General features: G+C 39.8%; 1 long non-coding RNA gene across 3 annotated transcripts in view; it reads right to left on the bottom strand.

The window, feature by feature from the left end:
- Positions 1-4,223: 4,223 nt before the first annotated feature.
- Positions 4,224-19,107, bottom strand: part of LOC128951157 (uncharacterized) — a 101,740-nt gene continuing 86,856 nt past the window's right edge. Inside the window, exons 1-8 of one of the 3 annotated variants that reach the window (XR_008484425.1) lie at positions 18,939-19,026; positions 18,262-18,317; positions 17,664-17,791; positions 13,971-14,075; positions 13,071-13,235; positions 12,728-12,859; positions 6,692-6,779; positions 4,224-5,541 (exon numbers count right to left, since the gene is read on the bottom strand). This is a non-coding gene — a long non-coding RNA (uncharacterized LOC128951157). Of the gene's footprint in view, positions 5,542-6,691; positions 6,780-12,727; positions 12,860-13,070; positions 13,236-13,970; positions 14,076-17,663; positions 17,792-18,261; positions 18,318-18,938; positions 19,027-19,107 lie in introns of those variants that run through there. The other 2 variants (XR_008484423.1, XR_008484424.1) reach the window with 2 other exon arrangements.

Genomic DNA, 19,107 nt, shown 5'->3' with positions numbered 1-19,107 from the left:
CTTGGCAAAAAACCCTGAAATTTTGAAAATGTCTTTTCCACATGTTTATTCATAGCTGATGAAGAATGCTCTTTCAGCATGTATTTTGATAGCATATTTTATTTTACAGTGTGCAACAATGGTAAATTGAACATATTGCTTGAGAAATGCTTAAGGTCTAAACATTACAAAATATACAGGCAAAAGTTTGCTCATTTTAGCCGAATAATTCAATAGTAATGGCAACATTCTACTCTGAAATCACATGAAATACACATGATAGATAAACAAGTCTATTTTTTCACAACTTGCAAAAGCATCATGCTGGAACATTGCACTCATCATACTAGCCAAAATGAAGCCCAGCCTCAGTATATGCTGAGTAAGATTCCTTTCTTGCTACCAAAGCACTCACACAGTAAGAACTGCAATCCAAACTAAGAAGGGATGTATTCCAGTTTAAAAAAATAAACTAATTAAAAAGCCCCACAATATAATGCAGATTACTTTTCATACCAAGAAAATCGGGATTTTTAGTCAGCATTTAAACACTTTTTTCCCCCCAAATAAATACTAAATAGAATATACAATCACTGCCAAATGAAAGTGCCCAGGTCAAGCATTTGTTTGTAGGCGTACAAGTATATACATAAAACACATACAGAGATAAATACAAAGAACACGAGCAATGTATTGCAATAACAGCTCTCTTCTTAAAGACAGATTTATGTAACAGCATAAAACTTGGAAGTTATCTTTACTACTATTAAAAGCTCCCCAGTATCTCTAGATGTCTGCCTTCAATAAATCCTGGAAGCATTCTGCTCACATACTGAGTTTTAAGGAATGTGCAGCATATGTCAGCTTCAATAAAATCAGTACAGTTCTTTAATTACTCCATTCACCCAGCAGCTACTTTAACAAAGTATTTCTCTGAACATGTAAAAATGTAAAATACCCAAAAAACCAGTCATCTATGTACAATAACCACTCAGCATCTAACAATAATGGATATACTGAAGGACAAAAACGTGAGTTGTGCCAAGCCCATATTTCTCAGTGACTGACTGTAAAGCATTTCGAGTCAGCACTAAGCTTTTAAGAATCTAATCCTAATCAATTGTAAACAAAGAAATAAAGATCATGTCACAATATACAATGCAGTTGAGACAGCCACAATGCACAGAGTGTCATCATACCATTTCAGAAGACTTTAAGCATTCTCCCAAACAGAGTAACACCTTACCTCATCAGAAGGCTTCAGGTTCTGCCCACACAGAGTAACACCTTTCACTTCAGAAGGGTGCAAACTTCTATCCTTCTTGTTCTTTAGCCCAGCCCTTTATACCCTCCTGTTAATGCCCTGCACCTGTGTGCCCATCATGGTTCATGCATTTCACCTGTGTGCCCCTCACTGTCCATGCCCTGCCCCTGTGTGCCCCTCACTGTCCATGCCCTGCCCCTGTGTGCCCTCTGCTCCCTTTGGTGGTTGCTCAGTGCCCCTGGGCACTCCATGGCTCATTGCTGTCAGTGCTGCTCACCTGCTGCTCACAGCTGCAGCCCATTGGGGATGAGGCTGGGCCAGCCCCACCCCAATTATCACAAACTGGGCACCTACAAGATCTCACAGTTACTTCTAAAATCTTAAACACTAGCACCTAACTTAAAATACTTTTCTTGCTTTTTCTGATTTGCACAGCATTCTTCCCAAGTAAAATATGGACTTCTGCGTGAAAACAGGCTTGTATATACAAGCTGAAAAATAACAACACCTATTTAAACACATGAGCTAATTATACCTGGCATTTTGGACTTTGGTGGTAATGTATTGATTGCCACAGAGCAGAACATACCCCTGTTGGCCAAAACCAAAGGTGCACAAGATTCAGAAATCTACACGGAGACAACCTCTCCCCTTCTCCAAACACTTCTGCCCAAAAGTCTTTTCATGGTACAGGACAGCAAACACCATCTCCCCAGGCTGTAGGGCACTTGGAAAAGTATGACTTGCACACATTTGGTGACAGCATGGCAACAAAAAGCCTATTAAACAGAAAAAAGGCAGATAACTGGATACAATCAACTTGCAATCATTTTCTTGTAATGTGTTAGTGAATGGATGCCAGCTAACTAATCTTAGTAGAGAGCAAACCTAATTTATCCACAGCAGGATGTTGTCAGATTATTTTCAACCTAATAATTATTTCTAGCAGAAAGGCAATGTTACACTTTGTAGAAGTAGACACTCTGTAGAAGACACTTGCCCTGGAAAAGATGTTCATGCGCTGTTTGATTAATGTGGATGGGGCGAGGATGGATGAACCAGATAAACCCACCTCAGCCAATGAAACACCCCACAGGAGCAAGCAGTCAGGTGAAAGAGGATCTTTGAAAAAGGCATGGCACTAGGAGACAGGAACATTCCCAATGCCTTTCCCAATCTTTTTTTGAAGATAATTAATTACCTTTGGGTAACTTTTCAGTGGAAGCTGCTATTCTATTCACATATATTTGCCACACTGAGACTTCGCACTCCCTTCCAAGCCAGAAGGATGTCTAAGATGACCCAGTCTGACCCCAGGTGTTGCAAAAGCCACAGAAGCCAGTGAGGTATTCCTCTACCACCCCCAGCCATTTGTTCAAGCTTATACTTCTATAAAAATATCATCTTCATTCAAAAGATAGAAAATCTAATGTTCACTTTCTAATAATTTCTAATGATTCATTGGTCTTATTAAAAGTTTGCTCCTTAGTTTGTCATAAGCTGATTTTTATCTCTGTGTATTGTCAACACATATTGCTGTAAAAATGTTGTGTTATGTCTGGAGTATGCAAACAGTCATATAAAATCAAGTGTTCCATTACAGATGCAAAGATTATTGTCAGGAATGCACTTTTTATTCAATCAAGTTAGAACTGAAATTAAAGGAGTTAGAAAGTAACCATACAGTACCAGTTAAGAAGGTAAACTATGTTTTCTCCAACATATTTGTGGAGAACTTATATAAATGTCATGTGTTTATAATACTAAACACACCCTTATGATTGGGATTCCTGATAGATTCAGACCATATTCAACAATCACCAAAGAGCCAGGAAGTCTACCTGAAACCAACCTCTTATTTAGAATATTTATAAGAAAATCTGCCTTCCCTGAAGTTTTACTTTGTTGTCTTTTTAGCACTACATAAACAGTATGGCAGTTTAACTATAGTATTTGATGGTTTTAAGTGCTTGGATGTAAAATTTTACTCATCAGCTTAACATCCATGACAGTGCTCTATGTAAGATGTTATTTTGCACTACTGGTTTACCTGTGTATTACCACTTAGGCAGGAAAATAGATTCCTAGGCAATCACAAGCATTTCCTTAAACATTTCAATCTCAGTACTTTAATAATCCATTTTAAGATAAAAAGTCATATGGATTATGGGTTGTCTCAGAAAGCTGGGGAGGTCATTTACACTTAGTTCATGGCCAGGGGAGACATGTGACAGTCATCACTCCTGAACCCAGCACTGAGAGCTCAGCCATGGCTCAACCCTGGGCTGCTGCAACAGGGCTCAGCTCTCACACCCTGGAGCTGCCCCTTCCTCCCACACCTGGCACTTGATTTTCTTCCCTTCCATATGTACAGCATGGCCACTGCATATTCCTCATCCTTTACCTTAAGGACAAATAAAAGATAATGGCCAACTCAAAACCTGAGCTGGAGGTTCAGTCCTTTCTGTCACTGTGTTTTCACCTGGCAGTGCCCCAGGAGGAGACACAAGCAGTGCTGCTGTTCTCAGCTTTGTCTTGTTCTTTGTATGCCCAGGAAGGCACCTACACTCCACAAGAAGGGTCAGTGTGGAAGAAGCTGTTCAGTGCACTGCTTTCACTCACTATGTCTCTGAGTACTAAAGATTATCCATACCATTGTAATTCTGGCACAGGGAATAGCAAGAACTTGGATGCCTCACCAGACTCCAGCATCTACTGATTCAACACTGTAGAAAAGCAACAGCAGCCACTCCTGCTGGAGCTGTTCTCCCTTCTCCACTCAAGGCAGCTGATGTGCCAAAAGCAGTTCTCCTGAGGCATGTGTTGGCTGAGGCAGCCTCTTTGATGAGTAAAAAATGTGTTCTCCAGAAAATGCAAACACTTGTACCATTCCCACACCTTGACCAGAAACATTTTCCTGAAATAGGTGCCTGGCACGTACACACACACACCAGTTCTCTCCCCCCATCCTGGCACACACAAGGAGTAAGTCAAAGAGCATGGGTTTATTCTGCATTATCCAGGGTGTCCCTGGAATGTGAATATTATGCATGACAGATCTGCACAGCTTTCTAACACGTCCAATTTTTACCACATCCGAGAGATGTAACCGCACCTGCTGAAAAGGCGACACAGCAGGGCCAGCCCTCAGCAACTCTTGTCAACACAGCACCCTTCCCAGACATGACGTCTGCACAGCTGGTCTGTGCACGCCCTGTCCTTTCATCACACTGACCCAGGGCACTGATAACTAATATTTGATAACAGGATTCACTTTGGCTGAAGCCAGTCTGCGTGTGCTCAGGGAAACAGCTCAGTCTGCTTCCCTAGCAGGGAGAGAATGGGCAAGCAAGCGTGCACGAAGCCTCCTTCTTTACCCAGCACAGCTGCTGACAAAGGAGCCTGTATCTCTCGCCTTCTCTGAAGTTAATCCCACCAGTTTAAAGCAGACTTGTGAAAAAGCATGAATCTGAAGTTACTCTGAAATGCTACTCCAAGGACACATTAGTTCCACTAGAGTCAAAGTACGCGCCAGACGCAATAGGTCGAGTTCTAGTCGAAGAGATTGCACAGAAAGTAAGAGCTAATAATTCTTAATTTGGCATAACATGACATTCCCAACAGCTTCTCTCTCTCCTTCCAGTAATTGTATCTTGGCAGTGTACATATTAAAAAATCATTGCACAAAAGACATGTGCTGTTGGGGAAAAAAAAAAAAAAACAAAAACCAAGACACCTTTCTGTTGTGTCATTCCAAAAACTGAAGACACCTTCACTGAAAGGGAAAATATGCTGCTCAAAACACAAAATGGACAAAACCTCATTCATTTGTTATTTGTTTAAGAATTACTAAAAAGAAAATTTTTGCAGGAGGTTAGGGCAACAATAATTCAGACATTAATAAATTAAGCATTGTAACACTAAGTATTCCATTGAATAAAAGAATTCCAGCAAGAAACTTTTCACATGGCATTCAACAGATGTTAAAATAAATGAATGATGCAAGTTAAATTACTTCAAAAATAGACTTTCCAGCCTTTTACCATAATGACAACATTCAATAGTAAGATACAATAGCTCTTTGTAGCCTAAAAACTGTGGTTTTATTTTACAAAAATTACTTCCAAAAGCATCTTGTCATGACAATTGGGTTTTGAGGAAAAAACAACCTGTCATTTGATAAACAGTAGAAATTAATTGTCATTAAAGCCACTTAAGCACTCCTCCTTCCTGTTATACTTCTCATCTTGGCAGTAACTGGTAAGATTTCAGGGAGGCTCAGTCATTGATGGCAGGATCTAGAAAAGAAACAATTTTGCATACAGTTATTCTTGTTCCCAGGTTCCAGTTATTGTATTTCACCAACCTGCACTCAATTGGCTTCCTTCTGCCCCTGGCATGGGCACAGTGGACCATATAAATCACTGTTCCCTGTTACAGCTTACCCCATGAAAATATCCAGGTGGCTGCAATCCTGTGGTGTTAATATCACACACAAAGGTAACAGTAACAAAGTCCTGGTAACAGAGCCCTGTTATCCAGCAACTGTGAATTGCTAATACCAGCCAGTGCTTTAGCCAACAGGGACCAGACATTACTCGTTATCATGCAGTTCATTACTTATGGAACATGGTTGAACTTGAGCCTGTAACTTCTGGAAAATGCACCACTCATCCACAGGAACATACCAACAAAATAAATGGAGAACCAGATGCAATGGTTACAGCAGAATTAGAGAACAGGCAAACTAAAACTGCACATTTCCTTCCCCTGTTCCCTCCCAAAAAATATTACCCAAGATTTTTTCTGACTAAGCAAGCAGCTTCAAGAGGAAAGGAGGACATGGATTGGGCAAAGAAAAAAGCTCTGAGCCTTGCATACCCAGACTAAGTCCCGTTCAACCCCAGGAGGTTGTGTGCATGGCAACCCCATTTCCAACATACAGAGTAATTAATTGTATTCCCACATTAAAGCTACCATGGCACACCTCCACCTTGGCAGATTTCTAGCTGGCTTTAATCCTTTCCACCCTCCACATGCCAGGTTCCTCACACCAACTGGCCCTCAGTGACAGCTGAGTTTTCAATGCCATACAGTACCTTGATGCAAATGGGTTTTGCCCTTTTTTCCACCTTTTGCTAGGCTACACTGCCACTTAGTCACTGCACTGACATAACAACTCCACCTTCTCTGCTGCAGTGCAGCTGTACATCCACTGATGTGACAATGGAAGTGAGGGCTTCATCCCTACAGGAACAGAGCTGCCTTTCAGTTTGCAACTTGCATCATTTTCATGCTGAGGACAGAGCATATGGTCCTTCGAAGGGACATCAAAATAAATATGACAGGTCAGTGCAATCATCATACTGAATGAATTCAAATGATGCCGTATCTAAAATGAAATGTGTGCACATAATAAAGATTCAAATGACAAAAAAATTCCCCTACCCTTTATCCTTCTCTGAATTATTTATGAATTCTGCAACTCCAGCTGTTGCCACCAGCCCAAGGACACTACTTCATTTTGGGAATGACACTTCATATTAAAAAATAAGTTAACAAAAGGAAACAAAAAAAAAAAAAAGAAAATAAGGACACTGCGGGCTTTAAAGACCACAGAAAAGCACAATACATCTTTTCCCAGCTCTTACAAAGGAAAATAATCAACAATCAATTCTGTTCATGTTTCTCAACTTGTTTCCATAATTCCAGACAGAGATTTCAACACTCATGCATTAAGTCAGCCATGCCTTTTTAACCATTGCAGTTAAGCAAGACACTCACAGGATCTTGGATCCCTCACAGATTTTTATAGGGTTATCTCAGTCTTACAGTTCACCATAAGCCATATGCCAACACACCAAAGAGTGTGATACTATCTGCACTACTGACAGCTTTTAATACATAAAATGGTCATTCCAAAAGAATAAAATATTTGCATGTATGGAATTGATTTTGGGAAAGCAATAATTTGTCCACAAATTGAAACAAAAAGAAGCAACACCTTCAAAGTGCAGTTTAGGGCACAAAGAATTGGTTTCAATAATCATGACATTTACATGAGCAAATTCTACATAGAGCTGTCTGCCCACTTGCAGACTGCTCTGATTTGGATTCCATCACACCTTAGTTCTTAGATTTCAAATAAGTAATTTGGCAATGGGAAGGAGGCAGCATGGAGAAGGCTTAGCCAGCAAGCACAATTTCCATCACCTACAACAGCATGTTCTCATCTCTCACTTCAAACTAAACTTGTTTTAGTTGGCTGGTCTGTAGAGCAGATAGATAACACAGAGGCTGAACAAACAGGAAAAGAAATTTATAAATCCACCATTGGTTTTGGTTGCTACTTTGTTCATAATGGAATCAAGATCTGAATTGTTACACAAAACCACCTACAAGAACATACTGATGCACTGTGTTCACTGTGATACTGACTGAAATGGTCAAAATTAGCAAGTTGCTCAGTGCTGAGGGACATACAACCCCTACACAGGAGCCCTTCATGACTGACCAATAGCCTCATTTCTGCCACAAATGATATCATTCTGTTTTCTACCCATGATCTTAATTTCAGTGTTTTCTATCTTTACCTAACTGAACAGCAATTGGGCTTATGTTCTGCTCCTAGGAGATTCCAAATGCCACAAGAACTTTTAACCAATTAATTATTTAGCATTTTTTGTCTGAGGTTTTTATTTTCTCCTCCATAAAAGTGGACTAACGGTTGTCCCAGTTCTAACACAGAAAGATGTATGAATAAACTGCAGAGCTTCCAAGGCACCATCATCGGACATCTCCAGTATCACCCACAAATTAAAATAAAAAGCCAAAACCACACCATTTGCCTTTAGTGCCATGGACATGGTTCAGGTCTGAGCTGGAATGTCAGATATTCAATAAATAAACTCATCATTGAGAAAGGCAGCAAAGGCAGAGTTGTTGCCTGTCTCACAAGTGAAAAATGCCAATGGCATGCAAGCAGGGATCTGCTGTTACTCAGTTTGGTACCATGAGCTCATGCAGCGTTATCCAGGAAAAGGAGATGTTGTTAAAACAAACATTTATTTGCCCTTCAGTCTACAGCAGAGCTGGCACCCAGCCCTGAACAGTCAGTCTCCCTCTTCCTCGCTACTGTGGGAAAGCTACTGAACAAGAATCCCCCCCTTCCATCTCCTGCTGTTGGCCAAAGAAACAAAAAGGTACAGAAACAAAGAACAGGCAGAGAACCTGAGGTGTGTAAAATGTCACTGAGCAGGAAGTTAAGGTTCAACACTGGAACATTTGTAGACCTCTTGCAACATTTACAAGAGCCCCAAATTCTCCTGTTGTCACAGCTATATATTTCAGTTTATTAAAAATTATTAATATTCTGCAATATTTCAGAAATATGCACTACAATTATTTAGTTGTAACCCACTCAAACGTTCATCACACTTTTTTTTCTGAAAACTAGCAAATTAAAAACAGGAACATATCTCACATTCCAGGGTTGCCATTTAACTCTCAATGCCACAGGTTCTCAAGTGCCTCCTGAAATAGTTTCTAGCTGTGCTAAAGGAATGACATTTGGAAAAAAATCACCTGTGTGCTGATAGGAAAACATCCTTCTGAAGATTTTCACAAGCTAGCTGGATGCAATTGAAGTTAGTCCTCAGAAAATAAGAAAAGTCGTCTTCATGCCCAAACATGCTCACTAAATGCTTCTGGCTATGACATTATTTCATAATTGACACATTACACACAAACAGCCCAAGAAAATATCTTTTTGTCTATGTCTGGATTACACGGCTATTTATACCCAGAGCTTCTGCAGAGCCTTCCCCATGTTGCACGATGCTCTTGAATACAAATGACCAATTGATCCTTTCACATGATAGGGTGGGGGATTTTTTAGTGTTCAATACTTCTAATGTTTAAAAAAATTGCACCTCAACATGGTCTTTAATCCTTACCCTGAACAATTTGAGTACATTTGTATTAATCTATTAGATGCTTTTCCACACCACACCTATGGCACTGCATAAATTACTGTAATTTAAATGAATTACTGCTTCACAATTCTCATATGGTAAGAAACATGCAGTATTATATGTTATGGAAAGAAAAATGTGCATTATGGTAACTAAGTTTTATACCACAGTATATCTAGGTGCTCATAAACCAGCCATTCTAAACTGTTGAAGGACAATATTAGACTGATCACACAGAACACACATCAGTATGTCAAAAAGTCAATAATAGGAAATTAAATCTACAGTTTGTTTAGATATATTCCCATGCCCATATTGAGATTCCACATTAAAAATGCCATTAGGCTTGCTGAAGAATATTACTGCAAAAGATATTTACACCTATAGTAATTCTATCTCTGCCCTGGATAACTTGCATTTTCCTGTGTTTAATCTACTGAAACATATTGAAGAAAAAACAACTTGGAGAAAATAAAAAAGAAAAAATAAACAGTAAAAAAACCCTGAAGTTCTTTTGTTACACTACTCCACTTATTACCAATGTTCAAGGATGACTTGTTTAAGACTGCACATTTCAACTACCTAACAGTAAAGAATGAAAAGCTTCTTGCTACAAGCTAAAAAGAAAGTCTTTACCATGCTCCTTGAAGAGCTCATTTTCACATTACTCAGGCTTCATTATGCTGAATCAATATTCGTTTAGTCACTGGGTTATTGACATATTTTAAAATAAAAGTATACCCTTCAGCTACTGCACTCATTACGGGTAATTTGTCTTGTCAGGGAGCAGGGAATATTATCCCAGTCTTTCAGGGGCTGACAGCCCATGGAAATACCTCCCCTTGGTTACAACTGTAAATAATTTTAAGGTAAAATATTGAAAAATCAATGACTGTTTCCTGCAATCTGTCACAAACAAATCAATCATAATCTGCACAGCCAGAGAGTATGATTTGAAGGAGATGAGAGCAGATGTAATTCTTGGCTGGAATCTCTCATTTCAAAATCACCTCACATAATGGTGTCATCATTTAAACACTTAGCAGTCACTGCAACTGCCACTCATAACATCTAGTTGGACAAAACCAAAGGAAGAGAAGGAGAAATGCCACTGCTGTTATGTAAACAAACACTTTATTTCAATGGTTGCAACATTAGCAAATTTCACAGATATAACAACAAGGCTTGCCCCTCCACAAACGTCCAAGGTGCTTTTCCTTCTCAGTGGAAGACTGCCTACAAATGAGCCTCTCCAAATGCAAAGCACTCTGAATTTTAAAACCAAACTATGCCTCATAAAAGGTGAGAAATAATATCTGGTACTAATACTACCTCTAAAAATATTTTATTCACTCCAAATTGCTCATAACAGAATTATGCATCAAATTCTTAAGAGATTAAGACAGGAGAATTATCTGAGGTACCTTTGTCTTTTTAAGAGCAATAAGGATTTCAATGCTTCTTTGTCCTCTACATATTACATTTCACATCTAATTTTCATTAAGCACACACTGACTCAACTTTAGGGCAGGAACCACTGCAAAGTATGTACGAAAGAAAGTCATAACCTACATAAATTAATTGCTAATATATTTTCAACTTGCATTCAAAGTTAAATGTTGTATATGGAATTACATCTGTATAAAGGATCAATTTATACATAAATAATTAGCTACTGCACTCAGAATGCTATAAACTGACCTTTGTAAATGTGAATAAATTGTGTAAAACTAATTTATTTTTACAGAGTAACACTTATGCTTACACTAAAATTATTTCCTCATTTGTCCCCCCACCTCACTACATTTTCACCCCAACATTACAGTGTTTAAAAGAATTCTCTGCAGATAAAACAGGATAAAACTGTTGTGCAACTGCAACCACAGGCCTAAGACTGTATTTTTTGCACAAAAAAAATTTACAAATGCTCATGGAGTGTTTCCCTCTGGAGTCTATAATTTGAGCTCTTAATCTTTAATGTGCAGAGCCCGTTATCATATACTCATTTTAATCACATTAACCTTAGCAACTCCTAATTCTGAATATTTATCTTACAACTGTGAGACTAAGAAAAAAATGCAACCAAAAAGATGAAATTATTTTCTCTTTTCTTGAAAAAATCCCTTAATACTGTTTTTAAAAATCAAAGAATAGGGCATATTGTACATCTAAGTAAACCTCTCCAAGGTTTGCCTTCCTTTAAAGCAGGCTTTAAGTCTCTTTATCTTCTACTTGGAAAACATACATCTCTAACTCTTTATTGATATACATCAAAACCACTATTGTTTGTAGCAGCTGGACAGATTCCCTTTCTCAGCAAAATAAATTATTAAAAAAAAAAAAAGAAACTGAAGTCTTAAAGAAGCAGTTAGTGCCTTAGAGGCTAACTAAGTGTAAATATCAGCCATGAAGAAAATCAGCTTATTGTGGGGAAAGGCCACTCCACAGCCAAAGGAAGCAGGAGGAGGCAGTGGGTGAGCAATTGCTAAAAACCAAAGTAGCTCCTAGAAATGAGTTGCAGTTCCCCACTCTTTCCCTGGATGAGATCTGTAATGAAGCTATCCAATAGACAGCCCCAGGCTCCTCAGCCCCCTCACACGTCCTCCCTGGCCCAGGGACAGTGACAGAGGGAAGCCCTGCTCCCCAGGCTGAGCCATTGTGCGAGGGGAAGCGCGGCGCGCGCAGAACGTGCCGGCAGCTTCCCCCGGTGCCATTCCCCTGAGCCAGCTTCTCATTTCTTGTGACAATCACCTAATTAGGTGGGTCAAGAATTGCAGAAGATAGAAGAGATTCATTCTTCCTTACATGCCAGCTCTGCTATTTGTAAAAAGGAAGGCAATGGCTCTTCTACTCCATTGTAAGGCACTTAATAAATGTTAATAATAATTAAGTCAGTCACATCTCCCAGACAACACAGTCAGTTCTTTTTTTGCAGTATTTCAGAACTATTTGGCTCAGGAGGGAGCTCCCACAAGCTCCAGACAGAAAAGGACTCACAAATTCCATCCTTCAATGCAAGAGGTCACAGAGGGCTGTGCCACAGCAGACATTTCACAAGCCCTGAGGAGCAAGAGCAGCACATGCTGCTGCACTACAGATGTTAATAGGTCAGCACTGAGAGTGCAATTTCCTGCTGGACAAAGCATTAAGATGCTCTAACAGCTAGTAGGACTGTGAAGTCTTTCTGGTTAAGAAGTTTAACTAGATTCAATTTCTTGAATGAAAAGATGTTGTTTGTTTTTTTGGTGTTTTTTAATATCTCTATCAAGAAAAAAAAGCACTACTGGTTATGCAAAGAGCTGAAAAAAGAAAGACACTGGATTTGAAGAAGCTGTGAGCATTTCCTCTAGTACCCACCTTCTCCACTTACTGCTCTCACTCATAATGTTCATTTAAGTCACTGGCATATGTTCATTTATTTAATGCAGCTCCACATGATCACTAAACAACACAGCAATGCCATATTACATCATGCAACATTACTGACATGGCATTATTAGCAATACTCTACCTAATGAAGTTTATAAAGTCTTCATGTTTGGGCATTACAGAAAGATGAAGAATGCTGCTTTGAAATAGCTCCTGCCTTCCAATTCTGTCCTTCCCTTCTTCAGCATTGCTGAGACCATCTCACTGAGCTCATCTGGAGACAACAAAAACAGAAAAAAACAACATATGTGCACAATATTACATGCACTGTGCAATTTTCTCAACAGAAATGGAATAAAGTTGATGTATCTGGAAACATTAATTCTACATTTTGTAAGTGACTAAACCCAGCACTACAAAGGGAAGTGCCCCAGCTCTAATGCTTTGCTTAATGAATCATATCATACTCATAGCAGATTACTTACCATTAACTCTGAACAGGACTTAATACGGTTAAAAATACTGCAAGCCCAGCTGCATTCTGGCTTTCTACTGGGTCACTTCCCATATTCAGGCAGGTACAGGATAGGATGGACTGCTGGGTTCATTTTCCCCACTGTGCATCTCACTGCTTCTCTCTTGGGTGCAATCTAGAAAGGCAAAAAAAAAAAAAAAGGGATATGTGGACAATAGGGGCTGGAACAAAAACACAGCATTTGTCACTAATTCAGACAGCATGTTTCTCTGACAAACAAGGATTACAGACTGAGCAATGCAAGGGTTTCTTCACCCATTGGTCCTGTATGTTTGTTAAATCCCACAGACACTATGTTAGTGCCACATCCCACTGGATGGTGTTCAATCCTGCACGTTCCAAGAGGTGCACCACGAACAGGTGTCCATGGAAGTCCAAGATCTGAGCAATATGGTGGTTTAATGGCATTTTGCTAATGAAATAGTGGCAGCATTGATCACTTGCTCAAAAGCACAACAGTCTAACAATTATATGAGCATGGACACCAATTTCCATCTGAACAATTCTGAGACAAGCAGAGCTCCTGTTAGGTAAACTGAGGCCAAGGTTACACGAACAAATCTAGGTCATAGGATGTGCCAGGAACATCCAAGCAAGGAGAAAACAAACCCAGGTCTAGCCCCTTGCCTGCTATCAAGTCTTCCAATCCCTTCTCAGCCAGCCTAAAAGTCTCTCCACCCTACCGCAGCCTCCTCCCAAAGAATGGATAACCTGGATGACCTCAGCTTAAGTTTTACTTAGGGACACAGCAGCACAGTGTATATTACAGGGAATATCAGCTGAACTTTAACTGAAGCAATAAATTAAATACTGAAATAAACTTAAGAAAAAGCATAAAGGAAAAAAATACCTTTAAAATTACTTTTGAAACTTAGGCTCTACAGAGCTGTCCTCTTCCCAAGAGACATTCATGAAACCTAATGCCCACAGGAGCTGGGAGACAGCAAGGTCCTTCCTAGATAAAAGCCAGAAAGTCAGCACAAACAAAGCAATTCTCACACTGCCAATATCATAAAGAAGTCATAGGCACCTTTTTATAATGACAGAGTATTCTTAATAAAAGCTTCAAGCAGGTTTTACAGCTGCATATTATCCAATGAAACCAGTAATAAACAGCACTGTAGAATTATTTAGTGCAACTCCAATACGCTGAGAGTCTCAAGCTGGGTTTTATTTATCACACAGGCTAAAATGTTTGTTCTTGGCTTTACAGTAGCAGCCAAGCCTGTAGCTATCTTTTATCCAGCACACTGCCATCTGGATATTGATACTTTGCTATGGGATATGAAAGAAGAGCATAGTTACCTAATACAGCTTAATTGAAAACACAGGACCTACATATTATACCGTGCATTATTTTACACAAAATTAAATCTGAAGGGCATGAAAATTTCTGTAGATGTCAGCAGAGAATATTTCAGAGGTAAATGCTGTGTTCGTCATCTGCGCTAGAAATGCTAAAAAATACTGTGAAAAATATGTGCTTACAAGAAGAAAAAGCTCGGTTTTGCTCTGTTGGGAAAAAAGAAATTGCTCAGAAAAGTGCATCTCCTTCAAGAAGAGCAGGAGAGTAATCAGTCACATATTTATTAGCACAGTAAACTCTGTTATAGTGATCCATATTCACCTTTCCATATTCACCTTGAAAGGTGAATATGGTTTGTTTTTCTCCTCAAGCAATGATTTAATAATAAAAAAAAAAAGAAAAAATGCTGGTTCTATAAATACATTCACTTTAATCTGCAAAAAACAGCTTTAAGAATCACCTACATCTGCACCACTCACATTAAGGAATACAGACTAAAAAGCTCTAATAAAACCCCAGAAATTATGAACTGTTAAAAAGAATTCCTTGGCTGTAAGGCCAGAAAGGCTACCTGGCTTTATGTTTCTCCTCAGAGAGGTACTGCTGAGCTCTTGCAAACACCAGTCATAAAGACTGCAAATATATGTAAGTAAAGTAGATAAAGCACAAAACCTTTGGAACACAACGCTGCTATTAAGACACTCATCTCTGACACCCACACTGAAGGCCAGATTCCAGCTGCAGGAGCTCCCACCACACTGCAGAGCCTGCAGGCAAAAGGGAATTTGCTACCATGAGGGAAGCTATGGGCTCAGGGAGATCCCATAAAACAGCACAGGGAGCCACAGCCATCCTTCCCACTGAACTGCTCCTCATTTGCTGTAAGAGCCAACTAACAGTAGATGTGGCTGGCTTTAAGTGAAAAACTTGTTCAAGACATGAAAGAAAGCAGTTTTTCACTTTTCACTCAGAGTCTATTTTCTGCATATGTCCATGGAACTGTAAGTAAAATAAACCCTAAAGACATTCTTAACTTAGTCCATACTATACCAACAAATTCAAGCAAATAATGCCATTTAAGTTAATTACAGGAAACTTCAAGGAAACTGAAATGCAGTTTCAGGTTCTCCCATGATACTGTCAAGATCTTTGGAGTTACATGCTCAGTACAATAACTAGGTGCTTGAAAGGCTTGTCAGCTGCACTTCTGTATTTTATTCCACACACTAAAAAGGCTGCTGAAGCAATTTCTTAAAAAAAAATAAGACTGGAGCTGATAATCACACTTCTTTTAGCAGACAAGAAGTAATTTAAAATAGAAAGGCTTGGAGAGAAAAACAAAACTCAAAGCTACCTAATACCCAAATGCTAGGCACAGAAGAGAAATTCTAGGTGTTCACGAGTTTACACCTCTCTCTCAGACCACAAACACAGAGCGTGTGAACAAGGAGCATCTCAGGCAGAGGAAGTTCAGGAATAAGAAACAACAGAGCACTGAGGGTGTCTTGCCCAGAGAGCTCCTCCTTGACCCAGGCTGAGAGCCACAAAACACCAGCACTTCCACTGCACCTGGAACTCCCAGCACAGCACCTGAGGGAAGCAGCAGCAGTGTCTGCAGGAAAGGGCCCTAAGTTTTACAGCCAATATTTTACATGCATTTTTTTAGCTCTTGCCCAGTTAATAATGTATTGATTTAACATAGAAATACACAGGCCCCTCCCTCCTCTTTGCACACTAATTAGTTTTACTTCTATGGTAGTGCACAGATGAGAAAGAAAATTTTCTCTTCATGCCTAATTAAAAGAATGAATATTCACATGTATTTATTTTTCTCTTATGAGTTGTTAATACTTTAAAATATACTGTATGAAACATCCCTTATCAGATGTTTCCAGCAGTAATTTCCCCTACCATCTGAGTCTCACAGATTTTTTTTTTTAATAGGACAGCTTTAACTGAAACAGGGTATCTTGTAGAGGAATTACTATTTTTTTTTTCTTTAAGAGGACTCCCTTTAGGCTCACGTACATAATTGTTGGGTAATACTGTCCCAAACTGAACTGGAGAAACGAATTCAGTGTCTAAGGTCAGGTATTCTGATAAAGAATTATCAAAAAGGTTTTGAGAAAACAGCCTCCTTCTCATCTACCCCTGTAACAAGAAAAAAAAAAGGAAAAAAAAAGTTGAAATGATCTCCTAATGCATCTCCCTTCATAATTCATGCCGAAAGATGACATTTTCTCAGGATCTTAATTAAGATAATGATGAACACCTGTGTCGGCATTCTTTGGCAAGGCAGCATTATCCATCATAATCTTTTAAGTACTCTCAAAAAAACCCAACAAAATCGTATGAGGGAACCAATCTGTTGCCTCTCCTTGCACTAAGTTTTACATCTCAGACACACAGAAGAACGATTAGATCTTTAAGGACTGCAATAAAAACAGGATCATTAGATTTTAAAGTTTCAACAGAAAGTAGCTATTAAATTAATTAAATTAAGGTGTATCATATCCAAGATAGCCAAGTTTAACTCCATTCACTATAAGCCACCTGGAACCAAACCACTTACAGTTAGAGCATACCAAGAGCTGTACTTTTAAACTATAGTTTGCTGTTACTTTTAGGATCATTCTGCCTCTTTCCATTTGTTTCTCCCAGAAAGAAAATATTCTCAGCTGTACATTCATGCCCTGATTTATTAAGCCATTTTATGCTGTACTCCATTTACACAATCTAAATGAAATCATGCAAAAGAAACCAGCGTAGAAAAAACAAATATGCAAATCTAAATGTTGCCATATTTTGGGTCACGTTTTGTGCGGTAATCTCAAATCCAAGTTCCTCTCATACCAAAAACCCTACTGGAGTCCAACTACTAAACTAACCAATGACCCTTTTAACAGCTTTGCAGGACCAACCGATCAGACTGAAGGCTATAAAAACAGGGACTTTAATTATTTATTTGCAGAAGCTGAATCTAAATTCACATGAGTAAATTTAAATAGCATGAACAGGGCACAGCCAGACTGTAAATCTTTCCCACTGTTAAATAAGATTTTAAGGGCAAGTGTTTTTTCTATTGCATTAGCAATTTATCTTCCAAAAAATTATGAGAAAAAATATACAAAGTCCAGAATTTTAATATCAACCTGCACTGTTATAGTTTCATTGGCAGCTGCAAAATGCACAAACTCCTAATGCCAAGAACTCATCCATACCTTCAAATGCACGCACGTTCAGCAAAAATGCAGAGAAGCACCAAATGCATCCTCAAGCCCCACGTTTGTTAACAGCACTGATGAACAACATAAGAGTCTTGAAACAAACTTCTTATTTCCCTTCCAGCAAGTGGTTGAAAAGTCCTGCAAAGCAGATTAGTCTTAGGCTTTCACATTTTAATATGCTGCTATCAGAGGAAAAAGTTGCTGTGACTAGTCATTCAGTAAAGCTATCAATGTGCAAATAAAGCAGAAAATAGAGACATCCTTAAGAAATGAGTCTCAAATTTGATATAAAGTGAAGGTGACAACCACAGCAATAGAACTATAAACTAAATGTTTCAATATCTTGAATAATTATCTACAGTTCTTTTAAAACTGCAAAGAATATAATAGTGGCATAATGTAGTGAGAATGTCAGTTTGATAGGCACTTACAATCCTGACGGCATAAGAGTCCTATCACTACCGTTTATTAATCAGCTCTGGTATTATGTTTGCAAGGCATGAAAGTATGCATGAACTCACCACAGTTTCCAAAATGTATGCCTACAGAAGAAAGATTAGTGGAACATCAGAAATAAAGAGGGTAATTTTACATGACGTTAACCTTACCTCCTCTTCAAAAAAGTCAGATGCCATGGGAAGATGGTTAAAACTTCTGCTTCTTCCTACAAAGAAAGGAGCACGGAAAAGCAGTTAGTTATTCTACTCACATATAAAATGAATGTTAAATGTATAAAACTTGACCAGATGATATCTCACTCCCCGAACAAGGGGGATTGTCAGAGGATTATGACAGAAGAGCTTTCGAGTGGAGAAAGAAATGCAGTGCTCCAGAGCGATCGCTATAATGAAGCCGGGGACAAATACCGGTGACACCGTGCAGTCGAAAACTGATGAAAGTGCACACCTGTGTGGATTGAGCATGTAAGGGAGCGTGCGAGCCGGGGACGGACCCGTCCCATTTACCGGGGCAGAACCACATGGAGTTTAAAGAGACGAAATTCCGCACACCGCACATGAAAAAATTAAATTAAAAAAAATCAAAACAAAAACAAAACGGAAGGCGAGGGAAACGCAAGAGGATAGAGGCGGGAACGGCCAGACCGAGTGCGGCTCGGCAGCAGTCGAGGAGGAGCCGAGCCCAGTGCGGCCCCGCCAGTCCCGCCCGGAGCTGCCGGGACCCGCGCGGGGCCAGGGCCGAACCGCGCCGCCCGTCAGGGGGCGCCCCGCGGCGGGGCAGCGCCGGCACCGAGCGCCAGAGCGGCCCCCGGGCCCCGCTCCCTCACCTCGGGCCCGGCTCAGCGCAGCCGGGCTGCCCCGGGCCGGGATCAGCACAGCTGGGTCGGGCCGGGCTCAGCGCAGCCGGGCTGCCCCGGGCCGGACCGAGCTCAGCGCAGCCGGGCTGCCCCGGGCCGTGCCGCTCCGGGCCGGGGGCGGCAGCCGCGGGCCGCAGCG

This window comes from Melozone crissalis, unplaced genomic scaffold (genome assembly GCF_028551555.1).
Source record: "Melozone crissalis strain CALT ecotype California unplaced genomic scaffold, PUWL_Pcris_2 ptg000007l_1, whole genome shotgun sequence".
Taxonomy (NCBI): domain Eukaryota; kingdom Metazoa; phylum Chordata; class Aves; order Passeriformes; family Passerellidae; genus Melozone; species Melozone crissalis.
The sequence above is the reverse complement of the archived record's forward strand: the minus strand, read 5'-3'. Positions and strand labels throughout refer to the sequence as shown.